The sequence below is a fragment of the Bombina bombina genome, chromosome 3 (genome assembly GCF_027579735.1).
Source record: "Bombina bombina isolate aBomBom1 chromosome 3, aBomBom1.pri, whole genome shotgun sequence".
Taxonomy (NCBI): Eukaryota; Metazoa; Chordata; class Amphibia; order Anura; family Bombinatoridae; genus Bombina; species Bombina bombina.
In genome coordinates, this window is record NC_069501.1 from 1,086,710,840 (window position 1) to 1,086,735,899 (window position 25,060).

At 36.4% G+C, this 25,060-nt stretch overlaps 1 protein-coding gene across 2 annotated transcripts in view; it reads right to left on the bottom strand.

Moving 5' to 3' along the window:
• Positions 1-24,344, bottom strand: part of LOC128654470 (mitochondrial ornithine transporter 1) — a 137,682-nt gene extending 113,338 nt beyond the window's left edge. For both annotated transcript variants that reach the window (XM_053708398.1, XM_053708399.1), the window contains exon 1: positions 24,234-24,344. The gene's annotated coding sequence lies outside the window, so the exon portion shown is untranslated. The remainder of the gene's footprint in view (positions 1-24,233) is intronic.
• Between the last annotated feature and the right edge of the window lie 716 nt (positions 24,345-25,060).

Sequence of the window (25,060 nt, forward strand, 5' to 3'; positions counted from 1 at the left end):
CCTGCGTGGCCATGCAGGCGCTATTAGAATCACTGATGCTCTCTCCTGTTTGATTTTGGCAATCAATCGAGGAAGCAGCGGGAAGGGTGGGAACACATAAGCCATCCCGAAGTTCCAAGGTGCTGTCAAAGCATCTATCAGAACCGCTCCCGGATCCCTGGATCTGGACCCGTAGAGAGGAAGTTTGGCGTTCTGGCGAGACGCCATGAGATCTATCTCTGGTTTGCCCCAACGTCGAAGTATTTGGGCAAAGACCTCCGGATGAAGTTCCCACTCCCCCGGATGAAAAGTCTGGCGACTCAAGAAATCCGCCTCCCAGTTCTCCACTCCGGGATGTGGATTGCTGATAGGTGGCAAGAGTGAGACTCTGCCCAGCGAATTATCTTTGATACTTCCATCATTGCTAGGGAGCTTCTTGTCCCTCCCTGATGGTTGATGTAAGCTACAGTCGTGATGTTGTCCGACTGAAACCTGATGAACCCCCGAGTTGTTAATTGGGGCCAAGCCAGAAGGGCATTGAGAACTGCTCTCAATTCCAGGATGTTTTATTGGAAGGAGACTCTCCTCCTGATTCCATAGTCCCTGAGCCTTCAGAGAATTCCAGACAGCGCCCCAACCTAGTAGGCTGGCGTCTGTTGTTACAATTGTCCATTCTGGCCTGCTGAATGGCATCCCCCTGGACAGGTGTGGCCGATAAAGCCACCATAGAAGAGAATTTCTGGTCTCTTGATTCAGATTCAGAGTAGGGGACAAATCTGAGTAATCCCCATTCCACTGACTTAGCATGCACAATTGCAGCGGTCTGAGGTGTAGGCGTGCAAAAGGTACTATGTCCATTGCCGCTACCATTAAGCCGATCACCTCCATGCATTGAGCTACTGACGGGTGTTGAATGGAATGAAGGACACGGCATGCATTTTGAAGTTTTGTTAACCTGTCTTCTGTCAGGTAAATCTTCATTTCTACAGAATCTATAAGAGTCCCCAAGAATGGAACTCTTGTGAGAGGAAAAAGAGAACTCTTCTTTTCGTTCACTTTCCATCCATGCGACCTTAGAAATGCCAGAACTAACTCTGTATGAGACTTGGCAGTTTGAAAGCTTGAAGCTTGTATTAGAATGTCGTCTAGGTACGGAGCTACCGAAATCCCTCGCGGTCTTAGTACCGCCAAAAGGGCACCCAGAACCTTTGTGAAGATTCTTGGAGCCGTAGCCAATCCGAATGGAAGAGCTACAAACTGGTAGTGCCTGTCTAAGAAGGCAAACCTTAGATACCGGTGATGATCTTTGTGAATCGGTATGTGAAGGTAAGCATCTTTTAAATCCACTGTGGTCATGTACTGACCCTTTTGGATCATGGGTAAGATTGTCCGAATAGTTTCCATTTTGAACGATGGAACTCTTAGGAATTTGTTTAGAATCTTTAAATCTAAGATTGGCCTGAAAGTTCCCTCTTTTTTGGGAACCACAAACAGGTTTGAGTAGAACCCTTGTCCTTGTTCCGACCGCGGAACCGGATGGATCACTCCCATTAATAACAGATCTTGTACACAGCGTAGAAACGCTTCTTTCTTTAACTGGTTTGTTGACAACCTTGACAGATGAAATCTCCCTCTTGGGGGAGATAATTTGAAGTCTAGAAGGTATCCCTGAGATATGATCTCTAGCGCCCAGGGATCCTGAACATCTCTTGCCCAGGCCTGGGCGAAGAGAGAAAGTCTGCCCCCCACTAGATCCGGTCCCGGATCGGGGGCTCTCGGTTCATGCTGTCTTTGGGGCAGCAGCAGGTTTCCTGGCCTGCTTGCTCTTGTTCCAGGACTGGTTAGGCTTCCAGCCTTGCCTGTAACGAGCAACAGCTCCCTCCTGTTTTGGTGCAGTGGAGGTTGATGCTGCTCCTGTTTTGAAATTCCGAAAGGGACGAAAATTAGACTGTCTAGCCTTAGCTTTGGCTTTGTCTTGAGGTAGGGCGTGGCCCTTACCTCCTGTAATGTCAGCGATAATTTCTTTCAAACCGGGCCAAATAAAGACTGCCCCTTGAAAGGTATATTAAGTAATTTGGACTTAGAAGTAACATCAGCTGACCAGGATTTTAGCCACAGCGCCCTACGTGCCTGTATGGCGAATCCTGAGTTCTTAGCCGTAAGTTTGGTTAAATGTACTACGGCCTCCGAAATGAATGAATTAGCTAGTTTAAGGACTCTAAGCCTGTCCGTAATGTCGTCTAGCGTAGATGAACTAAGGTTCTCTTCCAGAGACTCAATCCAAAATGCTGCCGCAGCCGTAATCGGCGCGATACATGCAAGGGGTTGCAATATAAAACCTTGTTGAACAAACATTTTCTTAAGGTAACCCTCTAATTTTTTATCCATTGGATCTGAAAAAGCACAGCTATCCTCCACCGGGATAGTGGTACGCTTAGCTAAAGTAGAAACTGCTCCCTCCACCTTAGGGACCGTTTGCCATAAGTCCCGAGTGGTGGTGTCTATTGGAAACATCTTTCTAAATATTGGAGGGGGTGAGAACGGCACACCGGGTCTATCCCACTCCTTAGTAACAATTTCAGTTAGTCTCTTAGGTATAGGAAAAACGTCAGTACTCGCCGGTACCGCAAGTATTTATCCAACCTACACAGTTTCTCTGGTATTGCAACGGTGTTACAATCATTGAGAGCTGCTAAGACCTCCCCTAGTAATACACGGAGGTTCTCCAATTTAAATTTAAAATTTGAAATATCTGAATCCAATCTGTTTGGATCAGAACCGTCACCTACAGAATGAAGCTCTCCGTCCTCATGCTCTGCAAGCTGTGACGCAGTATCAGACATGGCCCTAGTATTGTCAGCGCACTCTGTTCTCACCCCAGAGTGATCACGCTTGCCTCTTAGTTCTGGTAATTTAGACAAAACTTCAGTCATAACAGTAGCCATATCTTGTAATGTTATCTGTAATGGCCGCCCAGATGTACTAGGCGCCATAATATCACGCACCTCCCGGGCGGGAGATGCAGGTACTGCCGCGTGAGGCGAGTTAGTCGGCATAACTCTCCCCTCGCTGTTTGGTGAAATTTGTTCAAATTGTACAGATTGACTTTTATTTAAAGTAGCATCAATACAGTTAGTACATAAATTTCTATTGGGCTCCACCTTGGCATTGGAACAAATGACACAGATATCTTCCTCTGAGTCAGACATGTTTAACACACTAGCAATAAACTTGCAACTTGGTTATAATCTTTTTTAGTAAAAACGTACTGTGCCTCAAAGAGGTACTAAACGATTAAATGACAGTTGAAATAATGAACTGAAAAATAGTTATAGCATCAAACTTTAAACAACCCAACTTTTAGCAAAGGTTTGTTCCCATTAGAAAAATAACAATAATTAAATTTGACATAAAAATTACAGAGCAACGTTTTTATTCACAGTCAATATAAAATTCTCACAGCTCTGCTGAGAGAATCTACCTCCCTCTAAAGAAGTTTGAAGACCCCTGAGATCTGTCAGAGATGAACCGGATCATGCAGGAAATATAAGAGTAACTGACTGGAATTTTTTGATGCGTAGCAAAGAGCGCCAAAAACGGCCCCTCCCCCTCACACACAGCAGTGAAGAGAAACGAAACTGTCATAATTAACACCAAACAACTGCCAAGTGGAAAATAATGCCCAAATATTTATTCACTCAGTACCTCAGAAATGTAAACGATTCTACATTCCAGCAAAAACGTTTAACATGATAAATACTTATTAAAAAGATTAGTGACTTTTAACAGAGTAGTTCCGGTGAAATACCATCCCCAGAATACTGAAGTGTATACATACATGTCATTATAACGGTATGGCAGGATTTTCTCATCAATTCCATTCAGAAAATAAAAACTGCTACATACCTCAATGCAGATTCATCTGCCCGCTGTCCCCTGATCTGAAGCTTTTACCTCCCTCAGATGGCCGAGAACAGCAATATGATCTTAACTACTCCGGTTAAAATCATAGTAAAAAACTCTGGTAGATTCTTCCTCAAACTCTGCCAGAGAAGTAATAACACGCTCCGGTGCTATTGTAAAATAACAAACTTTTGATTGAAGTCATAAAAACTAAGTATAATCACCATAGTCCTCTCACACATCCTATCTAGTCGTTGGGTGCAAGAGAATGACTGGGACTGACGTAGAGGGGAGGAGCTATATGCAGCTCTGCTGGGTGAATCCTCTTGCATTTCCTGTTGGGGAGGAGTTATATCCCAGAAGTAATGATGACCCGTGGACTGATCACACATAACAGAAGAAAAATAATGTTTAAAAATTTTCTCTTTATGTTCTTGAGTTATACACCATGAAACACATTACATATTTTTCTCACATGTATTAAAGGGACATGTACATTTGATTTATGATTTCAGATATTTTAATAATATGAGCCATTCGTATAGACCATCAGTGAGGGGTGTTCACAAGTATGTTTAAATAATTAAAGAACATGGATGTTTATATCATTATAAAATCATATTCTTACTTATATTAGTTTATAACACATATTTGTCTGAATATTTGTGTGCACTGTCCCTTTAATATTTCTTAAACAAAACAATCTTCCAAATATTTTCCAATGAGTCTTTTATATTCATTTTTTTTTAAATTACAATGTTTAACGCAAAGAATAATAATATACACATATTAAATTTATTTTTTTCCTATATTTTCTTACTGGTTTCTTACTAGCTGGAAGATTAGCATCAGAATTCTGATTTCCTTTTCTTTTTCCATCAGAAATTATAACATCAGAATTTAATCCCTCAATATATGAATTACCTGTATTTGTTGGTTACAAATGAATTGTAATTTTCTGCATTTTCTGAATAACTAACGTTCAAATTTAGTATTAGTACAATTATTTTTTTGACATAGGAAAATTATTGACTGAACTATTGATTTTAAGGACTCACTAATGTTTTCCAAATGTGTATTATTTTTTTTCAACTGACTCTTTTCCCATTTTAGCTTTAACGTTAATTTTTAAATCAGAGTATCTTTTTTGCATTTGGACACTGGTCTAACACCTACAGCTGATACAGATTTTGCAATTTTTTCCCATTTTGATTTTTTTTCAAAATTTGAAAGTTTTTGCAGACATGGATCCAAACAGTTTACAAGATTACAAGATTTTCCTCTTCTGCGAATGCAGGGTTTCTACCAGACTCACTATTATTTTTGGATGATACTCCAGTTGGTAGAACCTATGAATAAAATATTTAAAAAATATGCATTAACTGTGTCATATATTTCTTTAAAAAATAAAAGGAAATGTAAAATAACATATACAATAAATATATAATATGGTGGATTATATTTACTTACCATTGTTGTTAATATTTTCAGAATTTATATACACTTGTTTCGCTTTGGAAAATGCGAATCGTATTTTCAGTTTTCTTAGGAAAGCAGCATAAAAGATTTCACGCCATAAAAAGGGTACTTTTATAATGTCGAATAACGTAATGATTGCAGTTACGAATATTCACAAATAACTTTACGTTTATATCGAAATAGAGAAGGATGATTGCGTGTTTTCAACTTAAAACTTTATTAAAAACTGTGCAATGATCAAAAATGACGTGTTCAAAGAGCGTCGGAATAAGCAATTGCTAAACTATAAATATTTTGATGTAATTTTTAAAAAAAAGTGCGTGAAATTCAAGTTACGAGGGTAGATTTATGAAACTTATTTCGAAAAATAAGATTAAGAAATTTTAAAAAAAAATATTATTTAGAATTTGATTTTGTATTTATAATTCCAGATGGCAGAATATATATATTAAGCACTATATCAACATAGAAGAATTCAAAGGAAAAGAAGGAGGTTGATAACACATCATACAAATATAAATGAAGTATTGAATGCAAATGATGATGAACAATCTCAAGGATTAATTTCAGAACCAACATCCATGACGACACACAGGGTATACAGGCCCAGAACTTACAGAGAAAGACAATTTTTAAGTGACATGCCTGATAATATAGTATTTCAAAGATTAAGATTTAACAAATCAGTTATAATTAACCTTTACAAATTATTTAAAGATGATTTGGATCCTAGAACAAGAAGAAATAGAGCAATAGGAGGAATTGTTAAATTATTGACCACACTTCATTTTTTGGGAACAGGTACTTTCCAACATACCACCACTTAAATTACAGGTGTGTCACAAAGTGCTTTTTCAAGATTTCTTAACCAGGTTATTGATGTTTTCAAGAAGAATATCGACAGATTTATTAAATTTCCAATTACTGAAAATGAGAAAAATATAATTAAGGAATATTTCTATGAACATTATGGAAAACCAAATACTCCAGGATATATTGACTTCTCACACATACAAATTTGTGCACCAATAAATCATCCAGAAACATATTGTAACAGAAAGGGTGGCACTCTTTAAACACTCAAGTAGTATGTGACCACAAATACAAAATCATTTCTCTGTTCTCAGCTTTTCCAGGGAGTGCACATGATTCTTATATTCTTAAGCAATCACTCCTTTATTATGATATGAATACAGGAATTTGTGGAAATGGTTTGATACTTGTTAAGTTATGTACTAAGATGTTTACTTGTCTAATTACATACCATAAATTATTTGTAATACTAACCATAAATCATACATCCAACAGGAGATGCAGGATACCCATGTTACAAATGGGTCTCCAAACCAGCAAACAGAAAAGAGTTCAATGACGCACACTCAAAAGCAAGATCAGCTATTGAACGTACATTTGGACTTAAGAGTAGATTCCGTTGTATAGATAAAACTGGAGGAGCATTGAAATATCAACCAACAAAGGCTTCAGACCTAATGACTTTGTGTTGTATGCTTCATAATTTAGCAATTGAAAATAATCTAGATATTGTTGTAGATTATGATTATGAACATGAAATAATTAAAAACGAATTTTCTTCACAGGACCCTGCTGTAAACACGAGTGTGAGGAAACACATGATTAATAATTATTTTCGATTTAAAATTTTATAATTACATTGCATTGCTTTACTTATGAATACAATTGTATTATTTTTCTTTTTATTTCAAAATAAACCGAAGTCAGAAATAATAATGAGTTTTGACATTTAATATTTATAATATACACATTGTAATTTCTAAGTTCAAGGCTGATAATAAAATTGATCAATAAACACTTTCAAAAGAAATTAGGAATACAGAATTACACATACGAAGTGGGTATTTAACATTACGCAAACCAAAAAAAAAAACATTTGCAAAGTATATCAAATGAAGAAAACACGCCCATTTCGAATACATACATGCGATCAAATTCGAACACCTTCAATCATTACGATTTTACATTCACACTCCAGTGCGAACATCTTTACATCATATCATTTGTAAAATGAGCTTTCTATCATCAACTCCTCAGACTCATTAAGACTGATTACAAGATAAGACTGTCCAGAGTACGTGATATATGGTGGTTCTGTAATATATCAGACTTTTATGGGGCTGATCACACAAATAGAACCAATCAAACAGAACATGATGGTTCTACTATATTCCTATTTATAGTTCATTAACTGTGGTTGATACAAGCTCCAAGTTCACTTTATTTCCTCACCTAATTTCTATGAGTATTAGCAATCTTGTCACATCATTCATGTCTATGCAAGACTATAATATGTATACATCAGATTTATGTGCTTTGCTGGTCAAAACAGACACTTAGAAAGGTGTACTCATTTATGTCAAATATAGAGATGAGAACTGAATACAGTATTACTTATACCCTAAAGGAGATAACGTTCTTATTCCTCCTATATGTACTCTCTTAAAGAGACAGTATGTGTTAAAGAAATGCACTAAAGCTGATTTGTTCATTCAGCTCTTTAGGAGACATGGTTTGTAGCCAAAATATCACAATTGCAAACCAGAACTAAAATGCTGGATCTTACAACGTGTCAGACTAGGAATACGAGGAGGAGATATGAAAAATGCATTTTTGAGAACAGAAAGCAAATGGATATTTTGGCTACAAACCATGTCCCCTTAAGGGCTGAACGAACAAATCAGCTTTAGTGCATTTCTTTAATGCACACTGGAGGAATAAGAATGTTATCTTCTTTAGGGGATAAGTAATACTGTTCTTATATCTATATGGGACATAAATGAGTACACCTTACTAAGTGTCTGTTTTGACCAGCAAAGCACATAACTCTGACGTATACATATTATAGTCTTGTATAGACGTGAATGATGTGACGAGATTGATAATACTCAAAGAAATGTGAGGAAATAAAGTGAACTTGGAGTTTGTATCAACCACAGTTAATGAACTATAAAAAGGAATATAGTAGAACCATCATGTTCTGTTTGATTGGTTCTATTAGTGTGATCAGCCCCATACAAATCTGATATATTACAGAACCGCCATATATTACTTACTCTGGACAGTCTTATCTGGTAATCAGTCTTAATGAGTCTGAGACATTGTATAGTCAGCAAATATGTACATATATAACCAATATTTAAAAATCATTATTGAAAACTATTATCGAAATAATAGAAACATATGACTCTTTAACACGCTATTAAATGGTACATGAATTTATGAGCTAAGTGAACTGCACTAAATGCTCATGTTCAGTATATACCGCTCATTAGTGCGCTATATATAAATATGTGGAGCGAGAATAGAGATCACACTATTGGCTACTATCTGCAAAATAATAGAAACATATAACTCTATGGAATATAAGTGTATGAGCTAAGTGAATTGCACTAAGCACTGATGTTCATTATATAAAGCTCATTATTGCGGCATATAAAAATGTAGTAGAAATAAAAGTAAAATTAGTAGATGAAGCACAGGGATTCCAAGCTTTCTTAAATAATTACACAGGGGCACTACGACAGTATAGATTGAGCCCCTGTGGCTCTAGGTAGATATGGATCTTTTTTTAGTTGCAGTGCACTGTGTAATGGGGATAATCACCCAGCTTGTGCTTATCTAAGTTGATCTGACAATCCAGTTCCGTTATAGTACTAATTAAATATGGCACACTCTGGGAGTAAAACATGTATTTATGTCTTTTAAATTATTTTATATTGTTGTTCACCTTTTAACTATTTAATACAATATAATAAAATATAGTAAAATTATTTAGTGTGCCCCATAGTGCTTCTTTTTTCTCGTTGGCTCTCTATTTAATACATTTATTGGCACTAGGCACTGTCCTCTATAGGTATATGGTTCTACCCTAGGAGAGATCGGGTAACGAGAATCAAACCACTCATTTTGCTGACCACATCAGGTTTCTTGTATCTGACACTGTATCTTCTGCCATTACCGGTCGTCTTTGGCTAAAGCAAGAGTGAATGGGATTCTTTCGGATACTTTTAATATTGCGAACGGGACAAGGCAGGGATATCTACTCTCTCCCCTACTCTTTATTTTGAGCATGTAGGTCCTGGCTTGCTGCATCAGACAAAATAAGAGAATCTCTGGGATTGCGTTCGGCCCAAATGAATATAAAGTTTCCCTTAACGCAGATGATGTCCTGCCTTCTATAACATCTCCCTTCATCTTACTCTCAGAAGTTGAGCAAAAGTTTAAGAGATTTGGTGAATTCTCATTTTTTTAAATAAATACCCAAAAGTTGGAGATCCTGAATGTGAATGTTCCTCAGAGTGACTTTTTCAAGTTATTGAACTCCTGCCCATACAAGCATCATGTAAAGAACCTTAAATAGATAGGAAACCCCAACATTTTCTTTCATGATTTGGATAGAACATACAATTTTAAAGAACTTACTTCTGTAATCAAATTTGCTCCATTATCTTATCCTTTGCTGAAGTTACAACATTACACTTCTGACAGCTAGATGAATACATCTAGTTAGCCAATCCCAAGAGACAAATGAGTGCAGGTACCAAGTGCCCCTAGTGTAGGATATGTCCGTATTCTTTTTCAACAAGGAACACTAAGGCCTAGATTTGGAGTTAGGCGGTAGCCGTCAAAACCAGCGTTAGAGGCTCCTAACGCTGGTTTTAGGCTACCGCCGGTATTTGGAGTCAGTGATTAAAGGGTCTAACGCTCACTTTTCAGCCGCGACTTTTCCATACCGCAGATCCCCCTACGCCATTTGCGTATCCTATCTTTTCAATGGGATCTTTCTAACGCTGGTATTTAGAGTCGTTTCTGAAGTGAGCGTTAGAGCTCTAACGACAAAATTCCAGCCGCCTGAAAATAGCAGGAGTTAAGAGCTTTCTGGCTAACGCCGGTTCATAAAGCTCTTAACTACTGTACCCTAAAGTACACTAACACCCATAAACTACCTATGTACCCCTAAACCGAGCTCCCCCCACATCGCCGCCACTCGATTTAAATTTTTAACCCCTAATCTGCCGACCGCCACCTACGTTATACTTATGTACCCCTAATCTGCTGCCCCTAACCCCGCCGACCCCTGTATTACATTTATTAACCCCTAACCTGCCCCCCCACAACATCGCCGCCAGCTACTTCAAATAATTAACTAAAAATCTGTTAAAATCTGACAGCGCTCAACCTTGTGTCTGTAGCTCCTAGTATTGTGGGTACCAGCGCCCCCAAAAAGGTGAATGTAGTGCTAAAAATAAATACACAGAGCGCCTCCTAAAAGGCTAAGACACTAGTAGTGACAAGATTATTTAAATAAATAAAAAATATATTGAAATTCTATAGGGGTATATAAAATATTTTATAAGCTACTTATAGCTAAAATATACAAACAAGATACAAAAGTGGATCCACTTGAAATTAACAATAAAATATGCATATATCTATATAAAAAACAATACAATTGTGGTTAAAAACCACAATATACAATCTTAATCACAAAATAAATTACAATAAAACAGCTGTTGATGGTTGGATAAAAAATATAAATATAAAAAAACATCAATTTACTGAGTAGGTGTCCATAAATATGTAGGTCCCAAACTTTAAATTCTTTCCAGAGAGTGAATGTCCAATATGAAGATTCTATTTTAAAACAGTTATCCTTATATATCCCTCGATAAACGGTGAAATGATGAAGTGTGTAAAAAAGAAAAACGTAGTGGTTTTCAAATCAAATTTCAAAAATTATTGTGAATATCCAAAAAATCCTGAAAAGATGATGTGATGAAGTGGGCGTGAATAATCAAAAATGTGTGTACACAAAAATGAAAAAAGAAAAAGGAAAAAATGTGAAAAATAATCCAAATGAATATTTAGGATGTGTTAAAGTGAATAACACACTTATAAAGTGACCCTTATGTGAATACAAGATGTGAAGAGATGCTCCTAAAAAGTTATTCCTGTGTGTAAACAATGAAAAAATACAGAAATGGATCCTATGTCTCAGGGATCAATTCATTCAAAGATATACCTGTAATAAAACAAATATAACATAGTGCAAAACTGCTATTCAAACTTAGTCAGTAATTGAAAAGAAGCTTACCATATATGTCAACGCGTTTCGGCCCTAAGAACTGGGCCTTTATCAAGACTATAGATGGATTAGCATGGTAGCTCCTTTTATAGCTATTACTGGCCAATAAGTGCCAGTGTTGTTTTGGCGCCAAAAAATAACCTCTACTTCCTGTTCCTGTTGACCTGGAAGTAAAAAAATAACCTCTACTTCCTGTTCCTGTTGACCTGGAAGTAAAAAAATAATAATAACTTCTACTTCCTGTTCCTGATGACCTGGAAGTACTATTGAGTTTATTCTATTTTTGTATATATGTTCCTAGTTTCATGGTATGTTTCAAATAAAGTACATGTTCATTTTTATTTGTTTCATTAATATTTGAAAGATAATATTTGCCTAAAATCGGCAAACCGGAAGTGTGTGTTCAGTCATTTATCACCATGGAAACCAATATAAGAGTGAATGAATAGAACAATTTTCAGTCATATATTTAGATTTACCATGCCTGATCTGAAAATAGGCTTAATCTATCCTAAGGTAACTAGCTATTTTTGAAAATTGTAAGGCTGCTTGTTAGGCCCTTCTTTGACAGAAAAGACGAGTGAATGAAAAATGTATTCTACTTAGGGAAGACATCAAAGTAATAAATATTATAGTGGATATGACACTATTAAGGAATACAATAAAATAAAATAGAAGATTCTTATTTAAAAAATATAACAATTTAAAAGGGTCCTAAAATGTAAGCAATAATATAACTGTCCCTATAGAGATATCTATTTAGAAAAAGCGTATAGAATGTCTTCTGAAATGTCATAAAAAATCATATATTTTTTGATATATAGAAATATCAAGAAACCTAATAAGATAAACATTGTCATATAGCCTCCTATGTGGAGACGACCCAGGGCTAAAAAACATTGGAATGATAAATATGATAAAAACATTGGGATAATGAACATCGATTGTAAACATAATTAAAATATAATTAAATTGTTCGAATGATAAACATGATAAAAACATTAGGATAATGAACATCGATTGTAAACATAATTAAAATATGTAAAAATTAGAATATTAAAATATTTCAATATTTGAAACTCTCCATCAGTAATAATAATGCAAAGTGGCAGGTGAAGAGGGGGGGTGCATGGTTATATTAACAGAAGTACTTGAAATCACAATTACAATAAGACCTATCTCTTTCAAATGCCTACATATACTATATGTGGGGGTGTGCCTAATCTATGCTAGTATGAAAAGAAGTGGACTGTAATATTTCTCTGTAATTCTGGTACTTCTTCATCTTTTTTCAGGAAAAGTTCCACCGCCTCTATACCTCCCTCATGGGGTATGCTAGTATAGAGGGATGTGACGTCGCATGTAGCTAATATGTAATTGTCATTCCATTCTATATTATTCAATATGTTCAGAACCTGGGTTGAATCTTTAAGGTAGGATGGTAGTCCCATAACATATCTCTGAAGGTTTCTGTCAACATATTCCGACAGATTGCTTGTCAATGATCCGATGCCTGAAATTATTGGTCTACCCGGTGGGTTCACCAAGGACTTATGTATCTTAGGGAGGTAGTATATTACCGGAGTTATTGGGTCTTTTGTCCCTATATACTTGAACTCCTTATCGTAGGTGTCCATAAATATGTAGGTCCCAAACTGTTCCGATCAGCCAATAGAATGCGAGCTCAATCTGATTGGCTGATTGGATCAGCCAATCGGATTGAACTTGATTCTGATTGGCTGATTCCATCAGCCAATCAGAAAATTCCTACCTTAATTCCGATTGGCTGATAGAATCCTATCAGCCAATCGGAATTCGAGGGACGCCATCTTGGATGACGTCCCTTAAAGGAACCGTCATTCGTCGGGAGACAACGGAAGAAGAGGATGGATCCGCGTCGCCTGCTTCAAGATGGACCCGCTCCGCACCGGATGGAAGAAGATTGAAGATGCCGCTTGGAGAAGATGTTTGCCGGTCCGGATGTCCTCTTCTTGCCGGATAGGAGGAAGACTTTGGAGCCTCTTCTGGACCTCTTCAGCACCGGATGATGGATCGCCAACCCCCGCTTGGGTTGGATGAAGATGTTGGAGCCAGGACGGATCGGTGAACCTGGTATGGTGAAGACAAGGTAGGAAGATCTTCAGGGGCTTAGTGTTAGGTTTATTTAAGGGGGGTTTGGGTTAGATTAGGGGTATGTGGGTGGTGGGTTGTAATGTTGGGGGGGGGGTATGGTATGTTTTTTTTTACAGGCAAAAGAGCTGAAATCCTTGGGGCATGCCCCGCAAAGGGCCCTGTTCAGGGCTGGTAAGGTAAAAGAGCTTGTAACTTTTTTAATTTAGAATAGGGTAGGGAATTTTTTATTTTGGGGGGCTTTGTTATTTTATTAGGGGGCTTAGAGTAGGTGTAATTAGTTTAAAATTGTTGTAATATTTTTCTTATGTTTGTAAATATTTTATTATTTTTTGTAACTTAGTTCTTTTTTATTTTTTGTACTTTAGCTAGTTTATTTAATTGTATTTATTTGTAGCAATTGTGTTTAATTAATTTATTGATAGTGTAGTGTTAGGTTAATTGTAGGTAATTGTAGGTAGTTTATTTAATTAATTTATTGATAGGGTAGTGTTAGGTTTAATTATATCTTAGGTTAGGATTTATTTTACAGGTAAATTTGTTATTATTTTAACTAGGTAGCTATTAAATAGTTCTTAACTATTTAATAGCTATTGTACCTGGTTAAAATAATTACAAAGTTGCCTGTAAAATAAATATTAATCCTAAAATAGCTATAATATAATTATAATTTATATTGTAGCTATATTAGGATTTATTTTACAGGTAAGTATTTAGCTTTAAATAGGAATAAGTTATTTAATAAGAGTTAATTTATTTCGTTAGATTAAAATTATATTTAATTTAGGGGGGGTGTTAGTGTTAGGGTTAGACTTAGCTTTAGGGGTTAATACATTTATTATAGTAGCGGTGAGGTCCGCTCGGCAGATTAGGGGTTAATAATTGAAGGTAGGTGTCGGCGATGTTAGGGAGGGCAGATTAGGGGTTAATACTATTTATGATAGGGTTAGTGAGGCGGATTAGGGGTTAATAACTTTATTATAGTAGCGCTCAGGTCCGCTCGGCAGATTAGGAGTTAATAAGTGTAGGCAGGTGTCGGCGACGTTGAGGGGGGCAGATTAGGGGTTAATAAATATAATATAGGGGTCGGTGATGTTAGGGCAGCAGATTAGGGGTACATAGGGATAACGTAGGTTGCGGCGGTTTACGGAGCGGCAGATTAGGGGTTAAAAAAAATATGCAGGGGTCAGCGATAGCGGGGGCGGCAGAATAGGGGTTAATAAGTGTAAGGTTAGGGGTGTTTAGACTCGGGGTACATGTTAGGGTGTTAGGTGCAGACGTAGGAAGTGTTTCCCCATAGGAAACAATGGGGCTGCGTTAGGAGCTGAACGCTGCTTTTTTGCAGGTGTTAGGTTTTTTTTCAGCTCAAACAGCCCCATTGTTTCCTATGGGAGAATCGTGCACGAGCACGTTTTTGAGGCCGGCCGCGTCCGTAAGCAACTCTGGTATCGAGAGTTGCATTTGCGGTAAAAATGCTCTACGCTCCTTTTTTGGAGCCTAACGCAGCATTTGTTTAAACTCTCGATACCAGAGTTAAATTTATGGTGCGGCCAGAAAAAAGCCTGCGGAGCGTTAACAGCCCTTTTACCGCCGAACTCCAAATCTAGGCCTAAGAGAACAAAGCAGATTTGAAACTAGAAGTGAATTTAAAAGTGCCTTCAAATTACATGCTCTACCTAAATAATGCAAGTTTAATTTTGACTTTCCTATGCATTTAAATTCCTTGGTATTTATCTCACACAAACTCCCCAACTCCTGTTTGATCTAAATTTTTCAAAATGTCTTATAAGCATTAGGAAGGATTTGGAGGAGTGGAAAGACAGTCCCTTATTGTGGTGGGGTTCAGACTCTGAAAATTAATGTGCTTCCAAGCTTCATTTATATTCTCCTGGCGATTCCTGTCTCCCTCCCACCATTTTTTATTTATCAAATCCAATGTTCCTTCAACTCCTTCTTGTGGGGGAAGGTCAGATTGCATAAAAATTAAAAATAAAACATGTACAGGCACACCAGAAAATGAGGTTTAATGGTGCATTTGTTTGAGTCCTAATAACATGCTATCTTCTTGCAGAGAGTTCTAGATTGGCTCAGAAATTGCAACTTAAAGGCCTGGGTGACAATTGACTAATGTATGGTAGAGGCTCTTTGCCGTCTTAGCCAGACAAATTCCATTATATTGTAATGTTTTTAACCTGTAAGAAAAAATTATAGCTAAGTATCCTGCAGTCACCACTCTGAGATCCCCAATGTCACCAATTTCAATAAATGCAGAGGTGGTCGGGGGCTTGGTTGATACAGGACATCATGGTAGGGCACGTTATTTGGGGTATTCAACTCCCATGTGCAAAGTATTATCTAATGGAAAGCCGAGGCCTAGACAGGAATTAGGGGAACTGTTGGGAGGGGTGTATATGAGTTTGTTTTTATATACTCAGTTGTGTCACCTTCTTCATTCATCTCCCTTCAAGAATATTTTTTTTAGATCCCTGACTCCATTTGAGCAGTTATGCTTACTGGATTCTTCCCTCAGAAATTCACTATCACTGAGCTTTCCGAATCTTCAACCTTTTTGGAATAGTGTGGAAAAGTTTTTGAAAATTCTTTAGGCCATGGGTTCTCATAATATCCTTCTATAGCTCTGCAGAACCTTCTACCAAAGTCTAAATGCAAATTATGCCTTATACTCACTGCTAAAATACTAATTGCCCAAACTTGGAAATAAAACACTGTTCCCTTTGTCAGCTCGTGGATGAAACGGTTGGAGAATGTCTTTCCCATAGAGAAATATAGTTATTTTAGGCTTAGGCAAATTAGATACGTTTCATAATATTAAATTTTATTGGGAATCCACAAGGAAGGCCTTTAAAGAGGCAGGGATAGGCTGAGCGGCCAATTGGTTTGGATGGTTCCTCTCACCCTTTGCCTTCATGCAGTGTATAGATGCCTTCTTGCGTCCTGGACCTCTTGCTTTTACTTGCCAAGCTTATCTGTTTCCATTCCGAAACCATTCCCCAGAGTTAAATGGGAGCTCTTGTCCTCTCTCCCATCTGTTGTATTTGGCCTTTTTTCAAGATTATAGCTGCTGCTTCAGGGGTCATTGGGGTGGAATTGCTTGCGGGGGTGGGGCATGGAGACTATGACCTAATGATGGAACTTTATATGATACTTAGAGATACTTAGTGGCAAAGGATAAATATTATTTTTTTTGATTATTGATGTATTTTTATGTCTGTATATTCCCTTAATGAATACTTTGTTAAGAGTTCTTAATTTTTATTTTTTATTTGTACATCTTGTTCTTGTAATCCTTGTATACCAATGCATGTTTTCTAATAAACACTTATTATAAAAGGAAAAAATGACAATTGACCTTTTCTAATTTTTCAATGTATACATCCCCCTATTTTAACAACCCAGGATAACATAACATTTTATGACATTATTTAAGGACAGTGATTGAGGGGGTAAAAGACAGCCCCTGCATGTGGGGGCTACATGGAGCACTGCACATAAGGAGTTGGGGGAAATGGAGTGGCACTTTAGACCATGCTCTCTCCCAACTGGTTCCATGACGACAGGCCAGATGTGATATAGGCAAATAAGGCAATTTAATAAGCTCCAGGACCCATTTTTTTAGTTGCCATAGTGACCTAGTATCTTTCAAGCCTTATCTTACAGACAACTTTCATGATTAAAGGGACATTAAACCTTAATTTTTTCTTTCATAATTCAGATAGAGAATAGACTTTTAAACAACATTCCAATGTACTTCTATTATCTAATTTGCCTCATTCTATAGATATCCTCTGTTGAAGAAATAGCAATCCACACGGGTGAGCCAATCACCCAAGGCATCTAAGTGCAGCGTGCAATCAGCAGCTACTGAGCCAATCTAGATATGCTTTTCAGCAAAGAATATCAAGAGAATGAAGCAAATTAGATAATAGAAGTAAATTGCAATGTTGTTTAATATTGTATTCTCTATCTGAATCATGAAAGAAAAATGTATATAATATACATATATATTTATAGTATATAAATCTTTCTTTTTATTTGTGGGACATGTCTATAGCTGAACATTTCAGCTGTAAGCTCTAGCCACTTTCTCAATAAAGGATTCATTTTCTAACATAACTTTTATTGGTTAACACTATAATAGGTGAAGAATGTTCTTGCTTGAAGAAAAATTGTAATTACATTTTACATGGCTTGAGGATACTAATAGAAGTGTAATATCGAATTTTTACTATTTGGTATTTTCTCTTTAGCAACCATTAGGCTACAACGAGCAAATTTAATTTAATTTTCTAGAGGATTCTAGAAATGAGTGATTCTCCACTGATTTGTCTGTGTTTCTTAAATCTGATCCTGTGCTTCATAGAAAATATGGTCAAGCTAGACAGTTTCTTGTGGAGATCATAAGTGGACAAGACATCAGTTATTTAACATAGAGGATTCTCTTAATTCAGTGGATAGTTCCTTTCAACAGTGGAGGTTCTAGAATGTGGGGGCTAACAAAGGTGGTCAAAAAGTTGAAAGACACGTGCTGCCCTTCGCAGCTCAACAGGGTGCCACACATGCTTTTATAAATGAAGTATAAAACCTTTTAAAAACTTACTTAGAAGCTCCCAGTTTAGCTCTGTTGATGAGGTTAGGCTGGGACACCCACTGTAATGGGCTGGGAAAACAGAAACAGACAGACACTCCCCCCTACCCCTGCATATGAAAAGGTCCATTACACAGCCAGGAGACTGTAAACATCAGTATACATGTAAAACTTTGGGGCTTGGTTAGGAGTCTGAAAATAAGCACAATTTTACTTAAAAATAAGCAAAACTATGCTTACTATATAAATGCACCATCTACAAAACATTTATACAAAGAAAAATCTAGTGTACAATGTCCCTTTAATTAAAGAGATATGAAACAAAAAAAATTGTGATTCAGACGGAGCATAACATTTAAAAAGTTTCTTATTCACTTATGTCATAAAACTTGCTTAGTTCCCATGATATTCTGTGTTGAAGAGATACCTAGGTAGGCATCTGGAGCACTACATGGCAGGAAATAGTGCTGTCGTCTAGTGCTGCTGAAAATGGATAACATTCTTACAAAACTGCTGCCATATAGTGATCCAGAAATGGGCCGGCTCCTAAGTTTACGTCTCTGCTTTTCAACAAAAGATACCAAGAGAACAAAGAAAAAACTTATAATAGAAGTAAATTAGAAAGTTGTTTAAAATTGCATTCGCTATCTGAAAAATTAAAGAAACATTTGGGGTTTCATATCCCTTTAATTTAAAGTGTGCTCTTTCCTATAATTATACTAATATTATAACTTTTTTTTTTTTTTTACAAAGAAACCATTGTATTTGTTCAACTGTGACAGGTCAAAAATGGCACGCAGCACAAAAAAGGCCAAGTAAGCTTCAAGAGGGAAAGACTGCTGAATTAGACAATCTCATAAATCATAGAAAAACTTGTGCAAAAATTGCCTGAATCACTTGAACATGGGCTGCAATCTGAAAACAGCAAAACCTGTTCATATCGAGTTGATTGACATCCCCTGCTGGCAGCCGATTGGCCGTGAATCTGCAGGGGGCGGCGTTGCACCAGCAGCTCTTGTGAGCTGCTCGTGCAATGCTGAATACGGAGAGCGTATTGCTCTCCGCATTCAGAGAGGTCTGGCGGATCTGATCCGCACTGTTGGATCAGGTCCGCCAGACTTTGTTAAATAGAGGCCTATAAGTGGTGAATGTGAAACAAGGTAAAATGGCATTAAACATTTAAAAGATGTAGCCTAGAAAATATTTGCTAGATTTGTCAAGTACTTGGATATGAGGTTTGAGAAAAAGTGTGAAGTGACATGTGATTTCAGGACAGGGGACCAGTAATAAAATGATCATAGTTCTGTACTAAAAATTAGATTTCTGAAGTGGAATAAGTAAAACATTGGGGAAAGTAGAAGCTTGATTTTATTATTGAGCTGTATGCAGTGAGAATATCTCTTGGGGACAGAGACAAGTGGTAATCAGAGTACGTAAGGATGGTTTGATGACCGAAGATAGGTTTCAGCATCATCAACACAGGTGGTACAGGAAGAAAACCCTTTATCCAAACTGCTTTGGGACAAAAGAAAAGGTTTTGATTTTGGAATAATTTGGTTTTTGGAATATTTCATCTTTAAAATAGGAAAGTTTGGAGAGGGGATGGAACCAACTGTAAACAATATCGTATGTCATCCAGGCAATATTTGCATTTCATAATACAGTTTATACATGTAACCTAATTGTAGTTTTACATCATTTTTACAAATGTTGTATACATAGTACCCTCAGAAAGATAGTACAGTACTGTAATCAGAAAGGTAGTATTTGTTGTTTTAAATAAATAAATACAGACAAAAAAGAAGATTTGTGACTTAAGGGTTTGGAAAATTGTTATTTTTGATCATTTTCTTTAAAAAAAATCTGAATTAAAAAGTTTGGATTTCAGAATAAGTTTGGATTTTGGAATTATGGATTTGGGGATTTGTACCTGTGTATTGCAATCCAAAGAAACTTCAACATTTCCCATAGAAAGAAGCAAGGATGGAGAATAGCAAAATACCCATGACAGACCAGAGGAGTAGTCAAATTTAAAGTAACAAACAGTTGTTATTTAGCTGGATAAAAATAGTTTATGTAAATAAGTAGTAAGATGTTTGCATTTACACTCCAAAACTATGAAATTAAACACATTTATGTCTTGTAATTATATCAAGCGTGATAAATATGTCAATCGGACAAACAGATAAGATTTGTAAGAATTCTTCCTCTATATAAATGATGACAGTAAACAACAAAAGCATGCTGTTATTTTACTAGCCGTAAATAACATGCATAATTCTAGCAGACGAAGAATAATAGTAAAATGGAAGATCAAGAACTATTTATTTCTCTCTCTTCAATTGCTCAAAATTGTCAGATAATAAATGAACACTGAGGTTAGATCAGTCAGATGCTTAACTGCTAGATATATCCAACAACATTCCAAAAAAACTATGTATTTGGCAACCATGATGTATGGAACAAGTAAGCTGGCAAACACACAATTTGTGTCTTTCTGATCCAACCAAATTATTATTTATGAGAATACCATCCCCCACCCAAACACAGTACACACACACAGTACACACACACAGTACACACACACACACACACACACAGTACACACACACACACACAGTACACACACACACACACACACAGTACACCACATACTTTTTTTTAGCAATAAAGCAAATGGATGAGAACAGTGTATGTTTTTTTTCTTTATGAGAACCTAAATAATGTGATAAAAGACAAAAAAGTCAAAATATAAGCAGTAATATAACTAACTGAGATTAGATAATAAGAATTAATCCATTGAATAGAGACCAGGGTATAATTAAAGTCGAAGACTTCGAAGTGATTAAAAATAAATTCTCATTGACAAATAAACACTACTTCCCCTTCCTGCAAATCAGGCATTACTGTCCGAAATTGATACGAATACAAGGAGATAAATGGGATCTTGCACCATTAGCTCAAGTAATTAATACCATTAAAAATGGCAAATATTCAATATCACTTCTTTACAATATCGTGAATAATATAGACTATAAAACAGACCTTGAAAGAGCGGTTGTAAAATGGAGAGAAATGTATTTCACAAACCTCAAAGAACAAACCGTATTGAACAGTATGGAAAGGGAAGAGAAAGCAACACTAGCAGTACCCATGAGAGAACAGCATATAAAGATCCTATGGATGGCATATATTACACCGGAGAATATAGAAAAGTGGGGAGGTACAGTGGAACGAACCTATTGTATAAAGTGTCAACAAAGTAAAACAAATCTGTTACATAGTTTCTGGTTATGTCCAAAGATACAAAAATTCTGGAAAATGGTAAATTTCTGGATTAACAAGATCTATGAATCCCAAATAATTTTACAGGCAGAACAGTTTTTTTTTCTTCCAATATGAAGGGAGGTATCTTCAATGGAGGAAATTCATAACAATGGTAGTTCTAATTGGTAGGAAGCTTATTTTGAAAGGATGGAAGAGTGTTAGAGCACCATCTTTGATGGCCCTTAAACAGAGTATACATAAACAATTTCTCATAGAACAGCAAGATACTTGGTTTAATCTTGAAGTTAAAATTGAAAGGTTCTTTGATAAATGGGGGCATTGGTTAAAAACCTTAGACCACGAAGATCAAAGAAGAGTAGTTAAAACTTTTGAAAAAACAATGTATATGGAAAATTGTAGGCTAAGGGGTGAATGGCTATGGTTGTTGTTTTTCGTTCTCTCTTTGTAAATATCCGGCACGGAGGGGATTGTCCTTCATTGCTGAGAATATGTGTTAAATATCAGGTTCTGAATAATTTCGTAAACAATGGGATTTACCATTTGAAACATGGGACCTCTAATCACATCGGATGGATTGTTTTTTAAACAATACTTGTGTTAGGTATGTCTATGAATATATTTGTATGCTTTTTCTCTGTTTTTTCTCTTCTGTACAAATGTTTAAAGGAAAAAAATATATTTTAATAAAAAGATAAATAAAAAAAAATAAAAAATAAAAAAGAATTAATCCAGCACTCAGGGTGGACATCCTCAGATGCCACGACCATTTGTGTGTCACACAATATAGTATCTTTAGTGTTTGGTGACATTCATTACGGTACAAAGCATTCATATGCTGGGTTAGGGTTATTTTATATCATTATATCATATGAATGTAGTCGTTGGAGGGTTACAAGCAGACAGAAAATAATTTAGGGGAGTCACATGAAGTTAAATAGAATACCAAAGGAACCACTAGATTAGCTCCCGTCGTTTTTGAACAGGTATTCTGTTTTCATTTCCTCTGCTTGCATTACTGACTTGATATATACAGCTACATGATATTCCTTGCCTACTGCTTTATACTGTATGAGGAGTGGGTCATCGGTAATGTGTGACTCAAACAAAATAGCATTCCACACTGATTAGAATAGGTGAGCAACCACAAAACTATTGATATTGATATGACAGCTAAGGAAAATAACTGACTTAGAATTATTTGTATCTATTAATAAAGGTAACCAACAGAAAATACAACATGCGCATATATAGACATGAATTTTAGAAACATGGTAGGTTGTTAAGAGAAAATATGTATATAGATATGCTTAATTTGTGTAAAAATACTCTGTTCTCCCCAGTACCTTTTTAATGGGTGTACCACCCGGCTGATTTTACTGACCACCACCTGGCTAAAATGTTTGCAAATATTAAGCTAAAATGAGCTGGTATTACATTTTTATTGCACAATCTTTACATAGATATATGTTACATTATGCAACTAATTTGTGCTTCGGATAGCAGAATATTTTATAATATTAGAAAATATTACACTTCCACCACCTGGCTACTTTATAATGCCACCCAGCTGGCAAAAGTTTTTGTGGAGAGCACTGTTTTATGTTTTAACCTCTTAAGGACATATGACGGATTTTTTCCGTCATAAAACAATTGAGCAAACTGAAAGCTGTGTCCTTAAAGGGTTAAACTAAAATATTGCTCCAACTTCAACGGTGTAGCACATAATTCCAGGTGAGTGCTGAAGGGTGCTGAACAGGGGTCTAGTAAAATAAGAGAGATCAGCAGCACATGACAAAGGACCCACAGCAGCATAAAAACTAATGTATATCATACTAAGGTTCTCATGAGAATCCTTAGCAAGGATATCTTCAATGAAGACTGACTAAAGCTTCTAAAATGTTGATTTATTAATGTATGAAACAGCATTACAAGTACAAATAAGCAGAAAAGCCCTGTTACATTTGTAGGGCATATAAAATAACACACACACAATATATATCCTTATACATTTCACATTGTATGTCTTTACCTTAAATCAAATTTCTGTATTATATATATAGAGAGAGAGAAATCTAAATGTATAAAAACAACAATATATAGTATAAGCATGAATTATGCTTTTAGCAACAAGACATGTTTGGGTTAACTACATGTACAGTTTTAGCACCATAGCTCAGTATTTTATAGGAAATAAACTATGTAAAGTAGGTGTTGCTTGCAATGGGAATCGTGATTGGCACCCTGCTACATAGCAGAAATTAATACAGTAGAATATGGAGGAGGGACCGACTGAGGGAAAGAAGAAAGAGGAGGGAGGCAGGAAGAGAGGCCCCGGTAGTGTTACATCAGCCTCCGTCGGGGAAGGACATTAGTACATTGTGCAATGTCACACGTGGGAAATTATACAGCTGGATTACACAAGTGACATGAACAGGGTATAGTTATACAGAGACAGAAAGTGTCACATGTCACAGCAGAGCCATCACCTGCTGAATAGAATTCTGCCTGACCCCTTTGACCCCCCCAATGCCCATAATGCCCATATCATCTTTGGCAACCAAGGATGTAAAATAAATAGCCTTTACACCTTTCTTTGACAGCCATTGGGTGAAAGTAAAAGAAACATCTGGCACCAGCTGTGGCGAATGCTGCACAATGACAAACTGAAGGTGATGCCCTGTAATAACGTGTCACAGGCTGCTAGGTATAATAAATGCAGGTACTTACGGTTCATGTACGTCCCCAGACAGCCACCTCTGTCTACCTCCTCCTGTCAGTCGGTCTCCGCCCACAAGCCTGTGCTGATTCCTATATCAGAACCTATACAACCCATCCTATGGCCGCCCTGGTGTCATCAACTGGGGACTGCCCACTCCGGCAGTATACACGGCGCCAGGTGCTGGGTTTTCTTTAGATATCAGAAAATATACTCTGCCTGTTCACACAGTCTCACCACGTTGGCCGCCAATCCGCCATTCGTTTCCTTCATAAAAAAAGGATAATGCTATTTAAATGTTAGTTTAGCTATATCTTGGAGAAATGTATTTTAGATTACAAAATTAGAATATGTTGCTAAATAATGTAAGCATGAATATTATGGTATGTATATAAATCTATACCAATAAAGGGACATTGAACAAAAAATAATTTAAAGGGACATTAAACAAAAAAACTTCCACAAAGATAAAACTTTGAACATGTTAAAATAATTTTTGCATAAAGAAAAGTTACGTTTAAGTGACGTTCTTTGCAAAAATAATATATGTTCTAATTCATTGTTTCATTTATTTGAACAATGGTGTTGTTTGCAAATTATGTGTTTCCATTGGTGGTTTGAGAGGCAAATCAATTATGTGGCTGGTGTAAAGTGCTATAGGTTTTTAAATACTAGTATGTTGCTTAGCAACCCTAACAAGATAATGTGAAAGACAGGTTTTGCTCAGCAACCCCTCACCTGTCATTGACTTAGCCGCACAATGGTCATATCCATATACAATATTTGTAAATATGTACTAATTAATTGACATGCATGCCAAGCACCTATTTTTAGTTCA